This window comes from Sardina pilchardus, chromosome 1 (genome assembly GCF_963854185.1).
Source record: "Sardina pilchardus chromosome 1, fSarPil1.1, whole genome shotgun sequence".
Taxonomy (NCBI): Eukaryota; Metazoa; Chordata; class Actinopteri; order Clupeiformes; family Clupeidae; genus Sardina; species Sardina pilchardus.
Window position 1 is genome coordinate 31,268,568 of NC_084994.1, and position 26,314 is coordinate 31,294,881.

Consider the following 26,314-nt stretch of genomic DNA (forward strand, 5'->3'; position numbering starts at 1 on the left):
GTTCCTAGTCGTGTTCCTGTATCTTTGGTTGTGTCCCTGTTCCTAGTCGTGTTCCTGTATCTTTAGCTGTGTGTCCCTGTTCCTAGTCGTGTCCCTGTATCTTTGGTTGTGTCCCTGTTCCTAGTCGTGTTCCTGTATCTTTAGCTGTGTGTCCCTGTTCCTAGTCGTGTCCCTGTATCTTTGGTTGTGTCCCTGTTCCTAGTCGTGTTCCTGTATCTTTAGCTGTGTGTCCCTGTTCCATGTCGTGTTCCTGTATCTTTGGTTGTGTCCCTGTTCCTAGTCGTGTTCCTGTATCTTTAGCTGTGTGTCCCTGTTCCTGGTCGTGTTCCTGTATCTTTGGTTGTGTCCCTGTTCCTAGTCGTGTTCCTGTATCTTTGGTTGTGTCCCTGTATAGTCATGTTCCTGTATCTTTAGCTGTGTGTCCCTGACCCTGCGACCCTGTATCCTTGTGTCTTTGGTTGGGTCCCTACACATTGTAGACGTGTGCTCAACTGTTACCACTGAGAGACAGACTGCAGCCATCCTGTGTTTGTCATTTGATTGGTTGCCTGTTTTGTTTTTTGTTTTTATTCAGGAGACACCAGGAATTTCTGGAGAAGTCATTCATCATTATCACTCGAGCCTTGAGAGCATGGTAAGTTTTTCAGGGTCTTACGTTTCAACGTCGTCTTTAGGCATTGTCACATTGTCATGTGTGAGTGCGATAAAGTCGACGTATGTCTGATGGGAGGAGGATCTGCTCAGGGGAGAGCTCCATGCCTTTTCACCGCTGATTCTGATAATCCTCACAGTCCAGCTTAATGCCCTCTCAAGAGCCCTGAGAGAGAGAGAGAGAGAGAGAGAGAGAGAGAGAGAAAGAGAAAGAGAGAGGGGGTGTAGGGCAATGATGACAGACAAATACTACTACAGTACAGACACACTACAGTACAGACACATCATTGCTAACTTTTCATACTAAAAACAATGACAACGATAGGCGGGAAATAAATAATTTGGTTGCAGCTTCACTTTAAGGCACCCAAACCCAGATATCACCCTTGGCTGCAGTGTGAGCAGCAGACTGTGACTTACTTCTTCATCTCCATTGAGTTGTTCAGCACGCTGTCAACTGGCATGTTGAGGAAAATTTTCACTACATTGTTCTGATTACAGTAGATTATAGTGACCTTTGGGTAACAAAACAACAACAACAACAAAACACATCATCCTCAGCGCAATCAGCAGACAGACAGGTGTACATACTTTGACTAGCTAGATATTTCTAAAGGTAAAATATTTGCAATTGCAATTGACGATTTGTTGCAGATTTGTAGAACAGATGTGCAGTGCATATGTGCAATTTTGACAATTACAATTTACAAATAATTTCTACAGTTTCAAGTCAGGTAACACACATAAAAAAATATTTGATTCCATAGGTGGATATTTGTATGAACTCAGATATGTACTATTGCCAGATGTGTACAATGTTGAAAATGTCCCTCCCCATCTCCTCACCTCCACTGTTGTTGTGACATATAGTCCATGCGGGTCTGATGCGTTCACCTGTAGGGTTACATTCTGACTCTGGCCTGCAGCTGACAGTACATACACCTGGCCGCTAGAGGGCTCCACATCAAACATGGAGCTGGGCTCCACCAGGGAGTATGTTAGTCGCTCTCCCACATCGGGGTCTATAGCCTGGGGTGAGATATTAAATTGAGAGAGGTGAGGTGAATCCATTTGTTTATGCAATGAAAAATATGAGAATGAGATGCATCAGAGTTAAAGTGATGAAAACATGAAAATTGACCATACAATTAACTAGATGTACTGAAAAGTGGCACAAAATATGACTGCTTTTGTGTACTGTATGTGTGCTTCTCTGTTTGTAAGTTTTTGTATGTTAGTGTGTGGAGATGTGTGTTTGCTTGCCTGCATTTTGTGTGTGTGTGTGTGTGTGTGTGTGTGTGTGTGTGTGTGTGTTTCATTTGTCTCTCTGTGTGTGTTCACTTGTGAGCATGTCTGTGTGGGTAATGGTGTGTGTGTGATGGTGTGTGTGTGTGTGTGTGTGTGTGTGTGTGTGTGTGTGTGTGTGTGTGTGTGTGTGTATGCGTATGCCTGCCTGCTGGTAAAAACACTTGTAAAATGGAATAAACTACAACAATATAGTAATTATTTTCAACATCAGCATCTCACTATTGAAAATGTGTCAGCATAGGTGATGATGGTAACTATGTGTGTGGATGCTTTGTGTGACCTTGACTTCCACAACAGGGTAGCCGGCTGGAACCACACTGAAGATCTCAGCTCTGTACACGTCATCACTGAACACTGGAGGCTCATTCAGGTCCGCCACATCAACCACCACCTAGAGAGGGTGAAAGACGGGTAAAAACAGTTCACAGTGAGTTCACAAAAGTCATTCATTGTTAATGGAGAGATAGTAGGCTATTTGTCATACTTAAAACTTAATTTAAATCAGTATATGACGAGACATGACAAAATGCTGTGTTCTTGTTTTGTCACATAAGTGTCAAAACAATCAGATAACAATGTTGTAACAATATCTGGTCATCTGTGTAAATGTATTGGATGACATATAGGTCATGGATGCAGTAGTGTTCTTGGACTTTTACCGTAGCAACTGCTGTCTTCTTGCTATCATTCTTTAGGGAAGCCTGGAGGATGGAACAACATCCTTTAAACACTGTGTCAATCGTAATGTGGAAATATGGTGATGGCTATCATCAAAAACTATTAAATTATAGATAGGGTATAATTATGATTATTGTCCCCTTACCATAATAACCAAGTTTATTGTCGATACTTTCTCTCTATCCAGTTCCTTTTCAACAGTGATGACTCCAGTTTCATTGCTAATGGCAAAGTTTCCCCAAAACTCCACAGGTGATACTGAAGGAAATGTGACATTTTCACACATGTTAGAAAAACATCTTATCTGCACACGAAAATAACATATTTGATCAGGCAATAACTAGACCCATGTCTGGTCTGAGAATGATTTATTGAATCCGTTCTACAAACATTGGTTCATTTGGGTGGGTTGCCATGGTTTCTAACGGTCTGATTATTTGTATGCTTGTTTGTTTGTTTGTTTGTTTGTTTGTTTTTACCTTCAATAATGTTGTAAATGATCTCTTGATCGTAATAATAAGCACATATTGGTTTTAGAAGAATCGATAGAAATGGGCCCACCTGCAAAATGATGGCGTGAAATAAACAGTTGAACCCTACTAACTGATAGACACAACACACGTTTCAGGGGAAATAGTTACTTGTTATTTTCTCTGTAACACACTAATTTGAATACAAATGTACATACATTAACATTAACACACATTATATTATAATTGTTAAACATACCTCATTCTCATAAATCATGGCATTGTAAAGGTCATATTCAAACTGAGGCCCTTGAGTTTCCAACACATGAACTACAACAGTAGTTTCTCCTGTTTTGCGTTCAATATCCTAATGAACAAGTCTTACATTAGTTTAGAGATTGAGCAAGAACGTGATAAAATAAACAAAACTATTGTATAAAAACTGTATGCTTACTATTCGTGTATAGGGCTTATTCACAAACACTGCCGTGGCCATATTGTTGACATGACAGCCTGGATTTGAGTTGAGCTAAGCAGCCTAATGGCTTCATCGCGTTATCACATCACATTCATCACATTAAATTTTGTTAAACCAAAAAAAAACTACAGGGGAAATACTGATACTGTAGCTGTCAACAGTCAGTTACATTAAACAGGCCTACATGTATATGCATATTCATTGGCTATGTCAACAATATGACCACTGTGAACATTATTACCTGATTACTAGAAAATCAAAACAATACTTATCTTGACAGAATCTCAAAGTAGATTATTAACCTGGGCTTTCACTGTTAAGTTGTACACTTTTGACATGGTATAGTCCAGCTCTTCCTTCAACATTATTGATCCATCTGGTTGGATTTCAAATGGAGTCGTTGTCGGCTACATGTATAGTGAAACATGAGTTCAGATTTAAGTGTTGGAACAAACACAAACATATTTTTGGTGTTAGCCAAGCTTGAACAAAACAAATTATTCTGGATCAATTGATGTGAAACCAAAACATACTGTACCTCAATACTGTAGCTAATGTGGTTATAGAGTGAGGAGACATCTGCATCCACTGCATTGACTTGAGTCACCAGGGTATTAACTGGCAATGCCTAGTGAGAAAAGAAGTAACAGTGAAGACACACTGTTCTTATGATAAAATATTGTTTCCACAACTGAATGAAATTATTTTAAATACAAGTCTCTTTCTTAGCTTTCTTACCTCTGATACATTCACTGTGTATTTGTCTTTATCAAACACTGGTGCATTGTCATTGGCGTCAGTGAGCGCCAGTGTTCTATTGTTTCTGATCTATACAAACAAAATGACAGGAGTAGTGATAATTACAGTACAGTAAAGTAGTGAAGGCTAAAATGGCAAATTTCAGATGATATAGAACATTATATAATGTAATGACTGCGTTCACCTGTGTACGTTTTATTGCAAAACACATAAACCAGTACCAACAGAAAACATTGGTTATGACCAAAGTAGGAGGCTGGATACAGGGAAACCACATATTGTATGGGCTTGTTTACAAAGGAGGTGTTTTCATCGGGGGTTGTTTGTTTGTTTGTTTGTTTGTCGGTTTGTTCACAAGATAACTCAAAAAGTTATGGATGGATTTCGATGACATTTTCAGAAAAGGTCTGAAATGACCCAAGGAAGAAATGATAACATTTTGGGAGTGATCCGTATCACTGTCTGAATCCAGGAGGTGGTTATGTTTTCGCTTGGTGGAGGTCTGTGCTCTTTGAGTGCTTTTTTATTTTTAAGAATGTGTTATTTATACGTGTCCAAGGTATACAGCCAGGCATGATTGTGACCACTTCTGCGAATTACACACTGCCCATTGTCCGGGATGCATTTGAATGCATTAATGTTGATACTAGAAATTATATATGGCAAGCAATTGTAAATGGGATCTACAGTATGTTCCAATGAAAACAAAACAAACTTGTGTATGTGTGTACGTTACATTAAACACTGCATGTTGAAATGTGCAATTATTCATGGAACTTACCCCATTTTTCCTACATATGATGGAGTATGAGAAAGTTGAGTACTGCCCATTTAACTTTAAAGGAAAATGTATGGGATTGGAAATAATTCATCAAAGTCATCACAGCATAATTACTGAGCCCAGGAGGTGTCAATGCAAGGTATTTTTGTATAGCAACAAAATGTGCTCATTTTGCTAAATTGTTTGCTCATTTTAAAATGTTTGGTCTTATTTTATTAGTACACACAAAATAGTCTATAGATATGTTTTGTGTATATACATATATATATATATATATATATATATATATACAAAAATATATATATTTGTGTGTGTGTGTGTGTGTGTGTGTGTGTGTGTGTGTGAATAAATGTGCGCTCATTTTAGTAAAATGAGTGAACATTTTCTGGATATAATATATAATATAATATAATTTTCCAAAAAATATATTGCAAAGCCACCTCCAGGTTTCCGTACATAACAATATGAAACTAAATCTTGTACATACAATGTTTATTCAATCGCTTTAACCTATCCTTTGGAAGTCTTTTTGAAATATGTTTTAAAGAATGACAGAAGTCAATGCATTTGAAATGTAAACATTGAAAGGCACTCACTATGAGAACGTCTGCGTCCAGAGGTTTCCGGGTGATCACTGAAGCTATTGCATCTCCAACAGTGTATGTCAGCTCCAGGAATGAGACACAATCCAGACATGATGGAGACTCAAGAAATATTTCAGCTCCCCGTGATATATTCACAAATTCTATCACACCTGTAACGACAGAGTATTTTAACAAAAAAATAGCAACTGTATGGATGATACAATGCCATATTTTGACTGAATTTGTTTTATCAACTCGACTATCTTTAGTATTTTGTTCACATCACCTACAGTACGTTGTGACAATGTCTACATCATGACCAACACTCTTTGAATTTTTTGAAAAAGAAGAGCTCATCCACCTCAATTATTTGCTACAATAATAACCGCCATGATTTGCAGTCATGAACCTCTAACAAATCATTGACATGAAGAAGGAATGTTTATGTTTTGTTTTACCTTCGTATTCCTCCGGATGAGATGAGAGATCCTGATCATGTGGAGTTTCACAGTTTATAGATGTACCTGCAATAAAACAGCAAGACAAAAACAACATGCCATGACACACAAAGTGTATCTGAACTGTAATGTGCTGAAGGGATACATGACACACAGTCTTTATCTGAATTGTATGGGCTGAAGGGATACATGACACTCTCTGTCTATTTACTAAGTAACATTGCTATTTCAAAACTACAAAGTTACCCAAACTTGTGTTAGGAGGGGGTTGATAAGAGTGGATATGTTTCAAAGCTTTTATTTTGCTGTTGCCCCACACTGTGACAGTATACTGGCCTAAATAACACAAAGGCCTTCACAGCATTATGCAAATAAAGCATGTGACCAATATACAATTCGGGCTTGTAACCGGAGGGTGTGCCGGTTCGATCCCCGACCACGGCACCTAACCCCTCACTGCTTGGGCAGGCAGCTCACTGCTCTGGGTTAGTGTGTGATCCACCTCACTGTGTGTTCATTCTGTGCTTTGTGTGTTCACTAATTCAGTTACAGTAAATTGGGTTAAATGCAGAGACACAAATTTTCCTCATGGAATCAAAAAAGTATATATTATATTCTATTATTTCTATTCTTATACAGTAAAACACCCCTTGGTCATAGCTAAGCACTTATGTACAGAACATCTTTATATGTATCACACTGTCTGTCAGGTCACATATGTGCATAGTATGCATCATACTGTATGGTCACATATGCATACTGTATGATAACTAATTATGAGAACAAGTTCAACACATGTGCATGTCAAGACAGAAGTGATGAAATAAGGCCAACCTCTTTTATTGGGTAGGACTATTTTGACCAACATGACATTGGCACTTGAACATTTGAAAAACAAGATGAGGAGAAGTGATAAGATGATAGAATTTGAACAAACGGTTTGGAGAATGTCAATTATGATCTGAGAAATGTGCCAAAGCACCTGAGAAAAAAAGCTGTCATGTTAGAGCCACAATGAGGACTTGATATCTGGAGAAGCATGCTACTTCATCTAGAAATCAATTGTACTGAAAGGCATTCTAGATTTTTAGGGGTCCTTACGATTCATATGATTTGATTCATGATGTTCACACAAACAAAGCAAACACCTTTCACACAAACAAACACACACACACACACACACACACACACACACACACCTATTGTTCCCTTCAAGAGAGTGTGTGATACAATGCTCTTAGAACACGATTCAGACTAAATAAGATGTTTTAACATTTGTATTCAGGTAAAAAAAAAAAAAACATTTAAAGCTCTATGCTAAGCGTTATGTGGTTGGGGCATCATACTGTCCACCCATGAAGTAAATAACACTCCAACCCAACCCCTGCCTTAAACAATCCTTCAATCTAGGCCTTACGCAGTTGTACCTTGAACCTGGGTGTTACTAAGCATACACACATTTTATTCTTTATCAGGCTATTTCTGAACTCTGAAAAGTACATTTCATTTCAACAATTATTTAAAATTATCTAAAGGAAGTAGAATGCTAACTATATTATTATTAGTAGTATTAATATTAGCATTAGTATTGTTATTCATATAGCACTCTGAAAACCAAAATCATTTGGGAACCATTTGTATACATTTCTAAGCCTCAAATTCTATGTTGTAGTGAATGTAGCTGGTTAATCTTTTGTTCAGTCTTACTTACGTGCAGGAAGGCCCCGAGTGTTGCCTGTGAACAACAAGACCAAGAGCAGGACAGTCCAGACCCAGCGGCTGGCCACCATGTTCTCATGGGTTAAGCTCTAAATCCACTCCCAGAAAAAAATATGGTATTCAGTCTCGAAAAAATCAATTCTACCCAAAATCAAGATCATGCAGGAGTATCATATTTCCACATCTCTGTCAAGAAAATGTCTTTGTCGTTGACGGAACAAGGAACTGTAAGAATATGTCAGGTATCACGTAAGTTCCCGTAAACTGATGACAGGGTCCAGAGATCAATGACTTATGGTATCTCCATTTTACAAGGGGTTGTTTCAGGACAAAAGGTCACTCTTACGAAGCCTGGCTGTGCTGTAGAAAGCAGGGCAAGGAATAGTCTTTGCATAAGACCTCTCTGGTTAGTCTGGCATTAGTGTAGTTTTGTGTTCTGATTAGTGATCTGTGAACAGGTAGCCTCGCGGTCCAGAAAGGTGGACAGGTGAACAGGGTTTTTTTTTGTAAAGTAAATACGTTTATTAACTTGGTGGATCTAGTCTGAAAACCTTGTGGAAAAAATAAACGGTACAAACACACACTTAGACAATACAAAAAAATCATAACACTCAAACAGTGTCAGGTACACACAACATGTGAAATCCAGAGGGGCTTCCACCTTGTCCAACCATGTGGGTTTTAAAGAGATCAAGTGAATTGAACAATCAGGCCTGCTCTTGACAAGGCTACTCAGGCCTAGTCGTTATTAGGCTAATCAGCCCATTTTGTAGCCTAGAAATCTAGACACCCCCTAGCGGCAAAAAATATTATTAATATACAGTAATTACTGTGATATTGGTCTAGGGTCGCACCGTTAAGACCAAACCTGCGTTCAACACCAAGTCAGTTGGTCCAATCAGAACGCTCTACGTATCTGTGTACGGAGTCCTTGAGCCCGCCTTAGCTCACCTTCGGCTTCCAATATTGACGCCAGGGGGCTGGACCATGTGTCCTCGTTCGACGAGTTGGGTGTGAGACCGTGTTGCAAAAAATCAGGCCTGCTCTTGACTAAGATACTCAGGCCTAGTCGTTATTAGGCTCATCAGCCCATATTGTAGCCTAGATTGAAATGGAGCACACGCTCCTTCTTGCGTGTCTAGCGCAACTAGGCCTTGGCTACAAATAAATCAATCACACAACGTGCATAAATGAGATCGCAAAACATAATAGAAGGACAAATAATAACAGAACCTAGACTAGAAGAAAATCATATCCTACAATGAGGAAACACAACAAATGTTAAATGATTTAATTAAAAATCTAGTGCATGTGGGTCACATGACCACTCTATAATATTTGTGGTCTCTTTAATGTATATGTGGGATCATTGCGCTTATAGTGTACATTGACTGTCACTAAGTCTGACCAATAAAATGTTAAGTGTACTACTGGATAGAGTTCACCACAGGTGGCATCTGTCAATGTCAATATTAAAGGTTCCATGAAAGGCCATTGGTAGCTAACTGACCCATGTTAGAAAATACTGTAGGTTGGTAGGAAGGTAGGTAGATAGATAGATAGAAAAGTGACAGATGTTGTGTTGTTACAGTAAATGACGCGATGGTATACATAATATGCTGGAATGCTGTTCAGGTACCTCATTTTGGAGTCAGGTGTGTTTAAACCTGCCTATAGTGTATATACGGACATGCTTAGTTGTTGATTTATGCGAGTGTTAAAATTGTTATTTTTGGGCAAACCATATCTTCAGAATTGGAGTGAACATGTAAGGAGCAAAATATAACAGATGATGCAGTTACAAATTCAGCTGACACTCCACCGGAAACAAGCGAGGTACCTGCATAGCCTTCCGTGCATCAAGCCTACACCAGGGGTTCTGGGTATGCAGTGACAGTGACGCCAGTCCTCCCTTTTGTCAATGCCCTTAAAAAATGATTTGAAGCAAATGTTTTCATTAAAAATATATATAAATTGTTTATTTTCAGTCACCTTTGTATGAGGTCATGAATGACAGACTATGGACTCAATTCCAGATTATTCATTATATATCAAGGAATAAAGTAATACATAAAATATTAATTAACTCATGCACAAATTCATGATAAGTCATGTACTATTACCATAAAGTGTTTGCGTGTGTGTATACAACAATGCAAATGGAAGTGTGAGCAATATGACAGCAGCTTGTGTTTTTGGTACAACACATGGTTTAAATGTATAGCAAATAAAGAAAATAAAGGTTCCAACATATATTTATTGTACACATGACACCACATTGCCCTATCCATGGTCATGTTTGCCCGTGTTTGAATGTACAGCAAACACGTGCAAATACTTGCGTAAAATAGAGGTTCTTCCATTTATACATACAGTACATGACACCATGTTGCCCAATCCATGGACATATTTGGACATTTTTTTTTGTCCTGTGTCCTGCTGTGTTGTGTTTTTTTGTGTGTGCCATGTCCCTTGTTTTATTCTGCCCCATGTTTTAGAACTACACTGGGAATGTGCAAAAACTGTGTGTTCATCCGATATTAGCCTACACTAAAAATCACACACTGCAATCTGTGCAACTGGTGTCTAAAAAGTGCAGAACTAAAGGATAAGTGCTTGATCTTCGCCCTAGAGAAAAGTGTCTGCCAAATCCGTGCAACTCCTATAACCACTGTATTGCCAATTTGGTGTTTACTGTAACTATGTCTATTTCAATGAAAAATTACATGTTGTAGTTCAATGAAGTTTGTATTGTATATGTGCTTACTATAACTGTGTTACATCTTGGGAGGAATGAATACAGTTCTATCTTTTTATTCAAAACATAATCTTTTCACAGATTTTATAATACCAGAAAATTAGAAAGAAATGACAAATACAAAAAGAGAACTATGTTTTGCATTTTGCTGTCCAGTGTGTCCAGTAATGCTCGATTGAAATCATACTAATTTGGCTACAAGTTATTTTCTTTCATGCTTTAAGTGCTTTGAGAGAGTAAGCCTTTTGCAAGCAAAATGTGTCATCTTGGTGCTTTTGTTTAGACCTGCGTGTTAATTTTTTTGAAAATCTAAAGCATTAAATACATCTATTACAAATGAATGAATTTACCTGTCTCTATGGGGTATTCAACATAGGGGAGTGTATACTCTCTGCATTTTAAAGCTACACTGTGGATTTCTTGAGTTAATGGTTTAGAGAAATTCTCCCATCTAGCGGTGAAATGGTATATTGCAACAAATTCACAATTTACAATCTACGGGAAGCTGCATGCTTCATAAATGTCTGTTGACACAACATAGCCTATCATGAATACACAACCTAATCAATAATAATTCTCGTAATGAGGTTCTTTTAGAAAAGTAATCGTAAACTGGATGTACCGCAAAGCGATACACGATATGACCGCCGCTCAGTCCTGCACATTCTCTCCACATATATCAATCACGCTTTTGTTTCCATCCCCTACTGCAACTTTTATGTATGTAAATGAGTGTGTGCATTTGTGCGCTTGCTTTTCTGTATGAGTGCTTCTCTGTCTATGAGTGTGTGTGTGCGTGTGTGTGTGTGTGTGTGTGTGTGTGTTTTATATGTCTCTATGTCTATGTGTATATGTTCACTATGTTCACTGCCGTCACTGTCACTCCAATATCAGATCACACACAAACACACACGCACGCACGCACGCACACACACACACACACACAAACACACGCACACGCACATACACACTCATAGACAGAGAAGCACTCATACACAAAAGCAAGCGCACAAATGCACACACTCATTTACATACATAAAAGTTGCAGTAGGGGATGGAGTTGGCGATGGAAGCAAAAGTGTGATTGATATATGTGGAGAGAATGTGCAGGACTGAGCGGCGGTCATATTGTGTATTGTGCATGTGTTTGTGTAATTTCTTATGTACGTGTGTGTGTGTGTGTGTGCTGATGCATTTGTGTGTGTGTGTGTGTGTTTATGTGTCGGTGTGTGTGTATTTATGTGTGTGTGTGTGAAATTCCACAAAACTTGGCATACTCCCAGAGGATGTCAGGTTAAACATACACATGAAATTTGGTGCAGTTCATAACATCTCATCTAAAGATAGGGGCGATTAAAGCAATACTATCTTGCATTATCAATTTTTACCAAGGGGGTGCAAATCACAAATGATTGGTTATAAGCTAAGTTGATGCGAGCTCTTGAGACCAACATACCAAAAACATTTTGTCATCCTTGGTGCCACGGTTCAGGTAGTTATTTAGGAAAATCTGTCATTTTTGGGCTTTGGGGAGGGGCAGCGTGGGGGTGGAGTGGCCCCCGGGGACCAAACTAAATATTTCCGTAAAGTCTACTGGGGCTACATGCCCACCAAGTTTCATATGCCCCGTGTTACGGTGTCCCGGGAATTGTTGACCAAAATTTCAGGATTGATGATGGGGGGAAAAAGAAAAAAAAGAAAGAAAGAAAAAAAACTTTGACTACAACTATCTGACCGCTTCGATGCTAGCGGTCATAATTAGTATTTAGTCTTTGAAACTATAGCTCATACAGGCTACTTCATGCAAGATGAATAATTTTGTTGTGGATTTGAATAGTGTTGTTGAGGAAGCAACTGTAGGCTACCTAGAGCCCCTTCATTCTGCCTAGCCCCTTCATTCTCAATTCTAAAATAACAACGTTTTTTAATGCCTCAAAATAACATTTGATAAACTAGAAAAGCACTCAGAGAGTGTAAACCTCCGCAAAGCAAACACATAGCCTAACCGCCCCATGCATCCAGACAGTTATACCGATCACTCCCAAAATGTAATAGTTTCTTCCTAAGGTAATTTCAGACCTTCCCTGAAAATGTTTTGTTTTTGTTTACCACACTCGGAGTTTAGTGCTGGCATGGTAGTTCGCTGGCAGACCGGTAGGTTTCGTTTTTTGTTTTGGCTGTGTCATGAGCTTTGAGCAAGTTCGGATATCAGTGCTAACGTTATTCGACATTACTGTACACAATATGTAGGGCTAGTTCAACATAATGCTAACATGGTCTTCTATCTCCAAACGAAGAGTCGGAAATCATCAGAGGATACCGCAGCCGCGAGCACAACTCTGTCGTTCGGCAACTGACTGTAAATGCGAAAGACAAAGGTTATTGAAGGTAGGCCTATGTCCCTTTGCCTAGCGTATTCTTAAAATGGAGGCCGAAACAAGGCTTTCGCCATAGAGACGTATTGCGCGTAAGATTCTATGCTTACAAGAGTACTTTGATTTATTGATGGAAGTAATTACTCATGAATGAGCACACATTTTTGGAAGAAAACATGTTTTTGCTAAGAGTCGACCCAAAAAACTACACAGTGTTCCTTTAAGATCAGTATCCAAAAGATTTTTTTTTTTTTTTTATTCCTCTTTTTGGTCAACTTTAGCGTGGGTGTGTAAATGTATGCACACTGTACACAATGTTGACATGATGACACCGAGTTACACAATCCAGTTTTTGCCTGTGTCCTGCTGTGTTGTATATTTGGTGTGTACTGGTTAGGGCTTCGAGCTTGTAACCGGAGGGTTGCCGTTTCAATCCCTGACCAGTCCTTGAGCAAGGCACCTAACCCCTTACTGCTCCCCGAGCACTGCTGTTGAGCAGGCTCTGGGTTAGTGTGTGCGTCACCTCACAGTGTTTTCACTGCGTAGGATCAAAAAGGTATATACTCATATACTTATAAAACAAACCATCACAACTTACTGTGCAATTCAAAGACTACACATTTAATTTGTTACTACATTAAAAACAGCATTACTTTTGAATTCAACATTTAATTATCTTGTAAATAGCTCACATTTGCTGACACAGTAAACAATGTTTGTCATATAGCCTACTGTAAAAATTGCTAACAATATAACTGTAACAATCCCACTGGTTGGAACCAGAGAAGTAAAACAATATATGCATGCAGTGCAGTAAACCAAAAGATCTAAATCAAATCAATATGAAGTGATACACTTCACCGGTCTTCATCTTGCACAGCCACTCAGTGTGTGGAGATGGCTTGCTCTAGGCAGATTTACACGTTTGCCACATTCCTTACGTTCCTTCCTTTAAGCTTTGGCCATACTAATTGTGAATGTGTACATTTATCAGTTCTCTGTGCTATAACGGTGTATATGACAACTAAATCTCTTTGAATCCCTAAATAAGACACTGTATGAGGGGGAGGTGCGTTGCCAAGAGGCTTGCTGAGAAAGCGTCAAGAGTTGGCAGGCGAAGGCGCTCTGAATGATCTCCACCGATGTAAGAGCAAGGGAGCGATCAGCAGGACAGTCAGCAAAGTTAATCACAATATAACAGTTAACTCACAATATGCCAAAAGCTCCGTACCAATAAGACCAACCTGATCCAAACACACACACACACACGCACACACATAACCACTAATGATAATCTAGTGGTAAGATCTGCCTGAGTTCATAATAATTGGTGATAGATGTTGCATTTTTTATGTATGCTGATGCCCATTATACTGCATGCCAGTGGCCTAGAAGTTAAGGTTCTCTTCTCTGGAGTCTCCGCTCCTGGGAAAAATAAGCAAATGACAGAGAGAGAGAGAGAGAGAGAGAGAGAGATTGAGAGAGAGAGAGAGAGAGAGAGAGAGAGAGAAAGAGTGTAAGTATGAATTTCATGACAAACAAATAAAAAATGGCTAATTCCAGACAATAAAGGCTGATCATGTTTTCATCTCACCCTCGCCTGCCCATGTTTCTTTTTCGCCTGTGAACAAAAACATGAATGATGGTGACAAAAGAAATAAACCACCTTTGAAATGTAATGTGACTTGACCATGGAGAGCATGGCAACATTATATTACTGAGAATAATGTTTTAGTAATGAGCACATTCATGTGTTCTTGTAACTGGGATAAGCCACACGTACCTGAACCCAAAGACAGTCAGACCAATGACTGTCAGCGCTGCCACTGCTCCCAGAGTAGCTGCTACGATGGTAGGCCATGAGGAAGGTTCATCTCCCACGATGTCAAAATCCACATCGGGACCAAACACAGCCTGGAGCTCCGTCAGAACATTCTGCTCCTCATTCGTCAGTTTCCTGCAGAGAAACAGCCAACATGTCAGGGACAGGAAGACACTGCCAGAGTAGGGGAGCGGAGTGACGAATGAAACGGAGGACAAATGAAACATTGCGATTTTCTCCTAAGCCGTTCAAAATTGAAATGTCAAAATTTGTCACCAAGCACAGCACGCAAGCCTTGCCAGACCAGGGAAAAATCGTGTTGATATGTCACGCTGAACTTGAGTTAGACCCGACAAAGCATTTTGACTTAGTAAATACCAAGTAAATATTCTATTACGCCGATTTTTTCAAATATCAAGTTGTATTTATGGCGTCATGTAATGCTATCATGTTCAAACAATAGATGAATTGGTAGTGTAACTTATCCTACAATGTCAAAGTTAGTTAGTTTAGGAGAAAAACGGGTTTTACTGCGAGAAGTCACTGTCGGGACAAATGTAACATGACGTCGTCATCCGGTTGACCTTGTATTTTTAAACAAATATGTTGGGCTGATCAAGTGCTCGTCACTCAACATGACTTAAATCTGTGAAATAATGAAGTTAAATCAGTATATTAATGATATAGCTAGTATAGCTATGACTCCCACCGACCTCATTAATCCAAATGCAGCAAATATTATTTGATACTTACTTAAATATTGCGAGAATTCTCCTAAAAATTTAACAGCACTTACAAAACATGTCCCTTGACAGGTATATTGCATGAAAACGTGAATAATTTTTACAGTTTCTTTAGATTTTATAATGTTTCATTTGTCCTATCCCAGCGTTTAAACTGTCCCTGCCACTCGGGACATTTGAAACAAATGACCACTTCTGTTCAAACTGAAATTACACCACAATCGTCATACAGTACATATCCTACCAAATATCACAAGATTTTAAGAGACCACATATGTGAGTTGCTGATCACACAAAAAAAACGTTTCTTTTTGTAACGTCGTCTTTGAAAACAATGTTTAACCGAAAATTGTTTCATCCGTCACGGCGCTCCCCTAAATGAGGAGCACTGACAACAAAAAAATAGAGTTAATTGGGCTCTGTGTCTTTGGTTGTGTCCCTGTGTGTGGTTGGGTTCCTGTGTGTTTGGTTGTGTCTTTGTGTCTTTCTTTGGGTCCCTGTATATTATTTGACTGTGCCCCCGTAACTTTGGTTGTAGCCTATCCCTGTTCCTGGTTGTGTGTCCTGTATCTTTGCCTGGGTCCCTGTTTCCTTGTGACTGGTGAATTTGATTTTAGGGGGGGCTAAATATTTGGAAACTTTCTGATGCATTCTGACAAAATCATAAAGACAAAATGGAACACTTCCTTACAAAGATGTATGGGGCTGGTGCCGTATCGAGTTATGCTATTTTGTCGAGATGAGCTACCGTAGTGCAAATCAATAGCATTTTTGATTAATATGCTGCTGTTCTGCATGTGAAAATACCTCTACAAGCCACACACTATCATGTATGATAGACAAATGCTAAGTAGCACATGACAGCACTTAAGAACACATGTTTGTAAAAGGAGAGGTTGTAAAACCTGAATACAGTAGGCCATGTCTGTTTTTTTGTAATATTTTTTTATTATTATTCTTAGCTTAGCCATTTCGTTTGACAGACGTGAAATATGAACCGTTGTTCGTTGAGGTAGCTCAACATTACCGTAAGTGACGTGTACTTCTAACAGTGGATTGTGAGTTTTCTTTCCACTGCTCTTGCGAGGTAGCATAACTCCACAGTACATTAGCCCGGTTTGACAGAGCACCTGAAAAACTGAGGGATTAATGCCCGTTTCTTTAAGAAGACCTCATGTCCTTCGGTCGCTCTCTCTGCTCTAGGATCTTGCCTCGCTACTGGTCGTTAGGTGGCTGCTCCACTGGGGAGAGCCTCAGCAGGCCGTTACCAGCTCCTCAACACCAACGTTGCATTTTACACCTTTTGTTCGCTCACCCCTAGACATTCCTTGTTTTTTTTGTTGTTGTTGTTGTTGTTTTTCTTGTGTGGAAAAAGACATGGCAATAGGGCTCGGGCACACGCCTAGCATTCTAGGAATATTGCCGCCATTTTTGTAGCGCATCGAACGTAATATCCATTCATTCATATGCAGAAGACAAGAAGCAGAAATGTAGTATTAGCGATTCTTTTCCTCTTGCGATCATGGGTGGCGCTGTTATTTACCCCATTACACAGCAACATACAGAGGTGGAAAAAGTACTAAAATATTGTACTCAAGTAAAAGTACCAATACTTTGCAGAAATATTACTCAAGTACAAGTTACAATACCCATCTGAAAATATACTCAGGTAAAAGTAAAAAGTAGTTCACTAAAAATGTACTTTAAGTAAAAGTTACTTAGTTACTTTTTTTGTTTAGGGAGGCAGCTAAAGCAGCTAAATTGCCAGGTAATACCAATTGTCTTAGTTTTTTTCCATACTGACAGTAGGCTACTCCATGACCTTGAGAAATGGAGATCTACTGTATATGAAAAATTGTACTAAAGTAAAGTCGGACACATCAGGGTTAATACTAATTTGTTGTTAGAAAGTAGGTGCTATTTCTGCTTACAGTATGTATGCTTTCCACTGTATATTTTATTTTACCTGAATATTTCAATGTCCAAATAACAGTTCTTTTTTAGTCGACTCAAAATCCACATTTTTCAAAACTGTTAACGCAAAGGCCTAAACAGTGGCACCAATGGTCAAAATGACTCATTTTGCCTGCAAAAAAGGCTCTTACTCTGCCAAAATATTTAAAATATGGACCAAAAGCATATAGTTCAATGTCCTATAGTACTATAGTCCATCTGCACAACAATTCATAAAGTAGGCTATCTTTTGTTGAATTTAGTTGAACATCGCTAGTGGACAGATTCATGCCTTATTGGCTGATCATTGTCACCTTAGTAGTTCCGACGATTCACTTTTTTCCTCTTTTCTTTTTTTACTCAAGTAACTGATTGGATTTGTGATGTATCAAAGTACAATACTTCACTCAAAATGTAATCAAGTAAAATTTTAATTACCGATTTTTAAAACTACTCAAAAAATCCTAAATACACAAAAAAGCTACTCAATACAGTATTTTGAGTAAATGTATTTAGTTACTTTACACCTCTGGCAACATATGACCAAGAAGGCAAAAACTAAGTAACAGGAACACACTAATAGGCGGGAGTAAATCCATAGCAATCCATAGTAAACTAAGGAGTGAGGCTGCCAATATGGCTGTGCCCGCGAAGTTTTCACGTCATGATCCCGAGCCCTATACAAATTGTGCTGTTTCTGTGACAAAAAATGTGATCCTGATATTAGTGAAAAGCGATTAAGTGAATTAATGCACAATAATAGAAATCTTTCGGAAAATGTAAGTTCCAAATATGAGTTCACTGCAGTAATCATGCATGTTTATGTATTGTTAGTTGAGCAGGACTGTTGGCCATTGACACAGACAGTAAAGCATAACAGCTTACTTTTTGAGGTCTTCAGCTGGAAGTATGTTTCCACTGGGTTCCTTGGCGATTAGCATGACAAGTGTCTCTCCATTGCTGCCTTCAATTACATCAATGATCAGCACATTCAATCCGAGTGCTTTCTGGAGTGCCCTGAAATCAAAGTGAACATGTGCATGTGTTTGTGAGAGAGACAGAGAGGAAGATAGTTTGTGTGTGTATTTGTGTGTTGACGCGGTCACATGAGTGACAGACATCAGTTGCAACATGCCCAAACGATGTTTTGTTGTAGTTCATATTACATGTACACATAAAGTGAAAGGAACAAGGGAGGTATGTTGTTACAAGACTCACTCTTTCATCTCCATAACTTTGTCCATCACCACATCAAGAGGCTGGTTTAGGGAAATAGTCACAGGGTTGCTGGCATGCATGTATTTGATAGTCACCTGTGGGAAGAAGGAAAATAACTTAGCCTATATTCAAGAACTGCTTACCTTCGTTAATGTAAGGGTCATCTACTGTATGCATATATTTTGAATGTTTGTTTTCACAACAGTCTAGACTACCCATACCTGGGAAAATATGGTGTGATAATACATTTCATTGTAGTATTTCCTGGTAATAATAGTTTTCATAAGACATCACCAACATACTCAGTAAACATCACAAGCAGCTGCTGCTGCACCACGTCAATAGCTTATCACCATGCCTTGGTGAACAGTGTTTTCCCCGATGCATTCTATTGTCAGTGACTGACGCGAGAGAAGAGAGGCTCTGCGTTCCATTCATTTATTTTCACTGGAGGTGTGCCCTGCCGTGCTTCTATCGGTTCATTTGCGGCAAAATTGTAAGGCATTATGGAACCACGGACCGTAGAAATACAACTTCCCCCGATCAAGATATACTTTTTCTCTTTTTTTTATTTTGGTGTCATCTAGGGAGCCCAGGAGGTATCATTGCAATATCTATCTGTGTGTCAAGAGATGCACTCATTTTACTAAATTGTGGTCTCATTTTACTATATATTGTGCACAATGTATATGTGAGTATATATGTGTGTGTGTGTGTGTGTGTGTGTGTGTGTGTGTGTGTGTGTGTGTGTGTGTGTGTGTGTGTGTGTGTGTGTGTGTGTGTGTGCGAGTGTGTGTGTGTGTGTGTGTGTGTGTGTGTGTGTGTGTGTGTGTGTGTGTGTCTCTCTCTATTCTTCTTGCCACTTGCCACTTGCCCCCAACCCCACCCCCCACATACAGGTGCACTCACACGTCTCATTGCACCTTAATAACCCCAGAACCCCCTCCCCACACACCCCATTATACCCACCCCACACACGCAAACTATACTGATTTCAAACACAAAATGTATACTTTTGAGGCAACCAATATGTTATCTGAAACATGGAGCGGCTTCTTCATGATCTCAACTTGCACATTTTGCAAAAAACGTTGTTTCTGTGAATATCTCCCAGCCGATTATTTGGATCTATAACATTAGAACTACTGTAAAATATTCATTTTACATTTTCATTGGATTACATTTAAATATATATATTCAACATCAGAGATGGGCCCCTATAAAAAATGTGTTTATGGCATTGTCTGTTTTTGGCTGCATGCATGAAGGCAGACGGGAGCATTTTTTCTCTGATCGAGGTGCTACTCAAATCTCCACTTTGTAACGGTAACATAATGTGGAACTGTGTATGTGATTTGTAGCTGCAAAAAATGTCTAGAATAGATGTGCAGTGAATACAATATTGACAATTATGTGTACAGATTTCTACAAGTTATGGATATGTGGATAAATTCATATATTTGCAATTGCCAGATGTGTTGAAAATGTCCTTCCCCATCTCCTCACCTCCACTGTTGCTGTGTCAAAGAGTCCATGTGGGTCAGCTGCCTTCACCTGTAGGGTTACATTCTGACTCTGACCAGCAGCTGACAATACATACACCTGGCCACTAGAGGCATTCACAGCAAACATGGAGCTGGGCTCCACCAGGGAGTAACTCAGTGTCTCCTTCACATCAGGATCTGTGGCCTGGGGTGAGAAATTGAAATTGAGAGGAGCATTAATCCATTTGTTTATGCAAAGAAATTCCAGATGAAAAATATCTATCAGTTAAAGTGATGAAAACACTACTTTTGATTTGTTGGTAAAAACATGTGTAATACATAATATAGAATTACAATATAGGAATTGTTTTCAACATCAGCATCTCACTATTGGAAATGTGTCAGCATACAGTAGGTAACGATGGTAACTATGTGTGTGTGGATGGATGCCCAGTGATTGTGTGACCTTGACTACCACAACAGGATATCCGGCTGGAACCACACTGAAGATCTCAGCTCTGTACACGTCATCACTGAACACTGGAGGCTCATTCAGGTCCGCCACATCAACCACCACCTAATGAGAGGGAGAAAGACGGGTATAAATGGATTGAGTGAGTTCAGAAAAGCCATTCATTGTCAATGGAGAGAGAGACAGTAATTGTTATGTATGAACTTAAAAGTTGCAAATCGGTATATGACACAATATGACACGACATGACAAAATGTTGTGTTTTTGTTTTGTAATTTTCAAAGAGAGGATCTGCGCCTGTAAATGTATCTGTTGTCCTTAGGTGCGTAGGCTCCTAGCAAGTGCTATATCAAAAAAACAGGAATGGAGCTCGCTCACAAAAGGTATAATCCAAAAAAACGAATGTCCATCACAAAAAACAAGTCAAATCTAAATCTTCATTGAGTTTTGTGATTTTTTTTGTGTGATGGACATTTCTATGTGAGTGATGGTTTTTCAACTTGAATATGCACTTGTGATATATGCAATATGGTTGTATTGATGAAATGTTTGTGTCTGTTGTAGATTGAACATGCAGTCAGTATCTGTTTTACTAATTGATTGCTAATTGAGGGTTGGAGCTGATGTACTCTGATTGGTCCATTTGAATGTTGAGAATGATGTCATGTCCTACATAAGCTGTGTAACTGATTGATTGAGATTTGCACTGAGGATGGGGTCACCCGAAACGTTTGCGCTGCACTTGCACTTTAGGTCTCTTTTATAAGCATGGTGGGCCAATAAATCACTTTTTTGATGTGAACTCTCAGTTTTTTGGATAATACTTTTTGTGAGCGAGCTCTATTCCTGTGTTTTTGTTTTGTCACATAAGTGTCAAAACAATCAGATATAACAATGTTGTAATAGCTGGTCATCTGTGGAAATGTATTGGATGACATTAGGTCTTGGATGCAGTAGTGGTCTTGGACTTTTACCGTAGCAACTGCTGTCTTCTTGCTATCATTCTTTAGGGAAGCCTGGGGGTGGAACAACATCCTTTAAACATTAATTTGGAAATATGGGGATGGCTGTCATCACAAACTATTAAATTGTAGATACGCTATAATTATGATATGATTGTTCCCTTACCATAATAACCAAGTGTATTGTTGATACTTTTTCACTATCCAGTTCCTTTTCAACTGTGATGTTGGGTGTTTCATTCAGGGTGTTAATGGCAAAGTTTCCCCAAAACTCCACAGGTGATACTAAGGGAAATGTAATATTTTCACCAATGTTAGAATAATCTTATCTGCACACAACAACACAGTTTTTTACAATCACTTTACTACTATTTTTAGAACTGTGATGTCATTTTTCACAACTCTAGACACAAAACTCAAAACGGTTATCACTTGTAACACAGGCTGTCTAATGTTCAAAACATTGTATTGTGCATTCACACCTTGAAATAAATCTTGCACTTGCACAATCATTGGTTCAAAAAACAAATCTACTGTGAAAAACCATTGAAACATAACTAGATCACCCACACACAAGCAACCAATAGTTTCACTGTGTCATTGTTTGTACAATCATTGAATATTGTAGAGCAAAATAAGTGATACAGGTTTCATTATGGTACTACATGTATAGTACAGTAAATACATATCTGTAAAAGTACTGCAGTAGTAGAGAAAATACTACAGACACAGTGGAATCATTGAACAAAGTAAAGTTGGTAATATACTGATGCAAAACACCACAGTATGATCACAACATAGGTTTATTTGAATCAAAGCAAAAATACAGTAGTAATCGAACGACCGCTACACTGGAGAGGGCAATAAGTGTACCCCTACATGAGGAATATTCCCGGCGCAAAATTGACTGTCAATGTGCAGCTCCAGTATGAAACCCCAAAGAAGACGGGCAAATTGCTGGAGTGCTGTAGTGTGAAAGCACCTAAAGTGTGTACAACGCACCTAGAGTGCACTCAGTGCACTCAGTGCACTCAGTGCACTCAATCCTCCTTCCACTCAATCATCAATAACGAGTTGGCAGAATTTACCATTTCAAGCAATTACAAGGGCCTGCATCTATACAGTGCAGTACTGTCAATACTGTAAATAGTCTGAAAAGGTGGTACAGTATTTGGGACCATAGACACAGTGTCTGATGAAGCATTGTAAAATATTAGGCTACATCCATGGATATAGTCTAATTGGTTCATGCTCCATGCTAATTGGTGACAATGAATCTTGTTACATCGGGAAACATTTATGATTTGCGGTAAACATGGCAGATTGTTTGTCTGTTTCCATGTAACTATGCATATAAGTAATGCAACAGTTACTTATCATTTTGAGCAGTTGTATCAATTGATAATTAGATCATTTTATCTCCCTCAACAATGGAATTCTCTTCTCTGATTGGCTAATGGGGTGGCCATTACAGTTTTTCTCAATTGTTTACACACAATTTCTGGTACTTGAGACACAATTCCAATAATATGTAGCTCATGCACCAACCTCCTGAACCGATTCTGCTGAACTATAAGCACAATTTCTGCTTTACACTCAAATTGCCGTTCTAAAACACACTGTTTTCAAAACACTACACACAATTCTGTGCATTAGACACAATTTTCATGAAGAAAATGTCTTGTTTTCACAAAGAGCACACTGCCATTCAAATTCTAAAGCTAACTGCCCTACCATGCACACTGACTCTTCAGATGGGCAAACTCCTGTCACACAGTCTTACAATTAGCAATCAGAGCTTTAGTATTACAGTATAGTAGTACAGGCAGAGGCAGAGCTAGAGGAGTGAGAGTAAGAGGAGGAGGATGGGGAGGCCAAGGACTGTAATCTCTGATGAGATCCGAGCCACTAGAACATTGCAGTGCTGCGTATCAATACAGTACAGTACCGGACAGTACAATACAGCTCAATGAGCACAGTAGTACAGTATTGCCTGTGGACTGTTCTGTAGGACTGTAAAAATAAAGTATGTTTCAAGTATTTGGGGAAAGTAATCCTACTTTGTATTCCTACACAGTTTACAGTATTTTACTATTTGTTTGGTAGCCGAAAGATTACCAACACAAGGGCTTCTGTCTCCTGAACAGGAAACTGAAATCATGAGCACTGTCCTAGAAAAAACGGCATAACATTATGGCAAATACAAAGAAAAATAATAGAAAACAATGAGATATTTCAAAATATTGATAGGGTAAGCATATCAACTTACTGTATCAGCTTATCTACTGTTTGTAGTACTGTTTGTAGTGTAACACTGAACAAAAATAGGCCCAAGTCATTATAATGAATGGAGAAGAAGTGTTTTTAATTCATCGCAGTGTTTTACACTGAGCACATCAGTGTTCAACTGGTCCTTATAAATGTCTTGATATATGATGGTTTGTGTGTGTCTCTTGAGAACAAAAGAGCATTTTGAGGAGAAATTACATTGTTTTGAAGGTAAAGTGTCATTTTGCAGGAGAATTGTGGAGTTTTGCCCATTGTGTGTGTTGTTTTGGATTTGTGTGTAGAGTTCTGAGAATATGAGGCATGTTTTCAGAAAATGTGTGTCAACAATCGAGAAAAACTGTAACTTCGTATAACCTGCTACCTTCGAAGTAGTTCCCGTATCACACTTGAATATTAATTCGCCAAACTCGTTGCCAAGTTTAAATGAACTGTCACGTTGCATCCAAGCTGAAATACAGACGTGCAGAACCATAGTAACATTGTAGCATATGACGGAGGTGGATTGTAGCTAGTTGGATGCCATGTAGGCTATAAAAGTAGCGATCTTTCAAAGTTAAAGTTAATCAGAATCCTGGGAAATGCCCGCTTGACAACGGGAGAGATAGAACTAACGACTGGCTTTTGGCCGTAGCAACCAGCCATTTAGAACTAACGACTGGCTTTTGGCCATAGCAACTATCCATTTAGAACTAGTAACGGCAGTTTTGTCCTGCAAGTAGAAAGTTGATACGTGGCGGAAAGTAGTCCCACAGTCAAGACAGTTTTAGCGATGTTAACGGACGCAACGGTGGAATAAAACTATGTTCTAAATATACAGGTTATGAATACAAACGGGAGATAAGCGGGATAACGGCCTTCGAGGTCGACCGGTTCGATGGAAATAATGGCACGGCGGAGGTAACTCCGTCTCCGTGCTTCGCACGTCGCCGGAGTTCTAGACCTCCACCTAGCCATTATTTCCATCGAACCGGTCACCTCGTCGGCCGTTATCCCTTACGTAATGGGATAGGAAATGAATAGACATTCATTCGAAATGTAATGTGTGAATTGCCTTTTGAAATAGTAGTACTTTGTAAGTTGTATCATATTGAACATGTGATTTTTGTTGATGTACAAATGATTTAGGTTGTACTGTATGTATGTGTATTGTATCCAAGCAATTGAGCCAAGGGTTAGAGGTTTGAAAAATGCATTTTGATCATTGGTTGTGAGTTTTGTGTCTAGTGTTGTGAAAAATGATATGGTTCTGAAAATAGGCTAGTAGCAAAGTGATTGTAAAAAACAGTAACATCTTTTATCAGTCAATAACTAGACCCATGTCTGGTCTGAGAATGATTTATTGAATCCGTTCTACAAGCAATGGTTATGGTTATGGTTATGGTTATGGTTATGGTTATTTAGCAGACGCCTTTGTCCAAAGCGAACGCCTTTGTCCAAAGCAATGGTTCATTTGGGTGGGTTGCCATGGTTTTTAATGGTCTGATTATTTGTATGTTTGTTTGTTTTTACCTTCACTAATGTTGTAAATGATCTCTTGATCCCTATAATAAGCATGTATTGATTCTGGAAGAATCAATAAAAATGGACCCACCTGCAAAAATGATGGCGTGAAATAAAGAGTTGAACCCTACTAACTGATAGACACAATACACGTTTCAGGGGAAATAGTTACTTGTATGTTATTTTCTCTATAACACACTAATTTGAATACATATTTACATGTACTGTACACACATTAACATTAACACACATTCATTTATTATAATTGTTAAACATACCTCATTCTCATATATCTTTGCGTTGTAAAGGTCATGTTTAAACTGAGGCCCTTGAGCCTCCAACACATGAACTACGACAGTAGTTTCTCCTGTTTTGCGTTCAATATCCTAATGAACATGTCTTAAATTAGTTTAGAGATTGAGCAAGAACATGATCAAATAAACAAAACTATTGTATAATAACTGAATGTTTACTATTGTGTTTAAGTGTGTATAGGGCTTATTCACAAACACTGCTGTGGCCATATTGTTGACATGACAGCCTGGATTTGAGTTGAGCTGGATTTGAGTTGAGCTAAGCAGCCTAATGGCGTCATCACGTCAATATCAAGACAAGATAAACTTCATCGTTGTGGACCCGTATCTAAAAGATCCTACTCAGATCCGTCATTATTGTCAGCTGTACCTCCACACTGTACCTCTGCACACTCTAAAAAATGCTGGGTTATTTCAGCACCCAATTACTGGGTTGTGGCAGTTTTACCATTTATTGGGTTATGTCAGCCCATACTGGGTTATTTATCATAACCCAGCCACAGGGTTGGTGGTTTAGAACTCAATCTCCAACAGATGT

At 38.8% G+C, this 26,314-nt stretch overlaps 1 long non-coding RNA gene across 1 annotated transcript; it reads right to left on the reverse strand.

Moving 5' to 3' along the window:
* Positions 1–703: 703 nt before the first annotated feature.
* Positions 704–20,311, reverse strand: LOC134073955 (uncharacterized). The gene is made up of 3 exons (XR_009937468.1): positions 20,262–20,311; positions 1,072–1,166; positions 704–817 (listed from the first exon to the last, which is right to left on the reverse strand). It is a non-coding gene; the product is annotated as an uncharacterized LOC134073955 (long non-coding RNA).
* Positions 20,312–26,314: the final 6,003 nt, after the last annotated feature.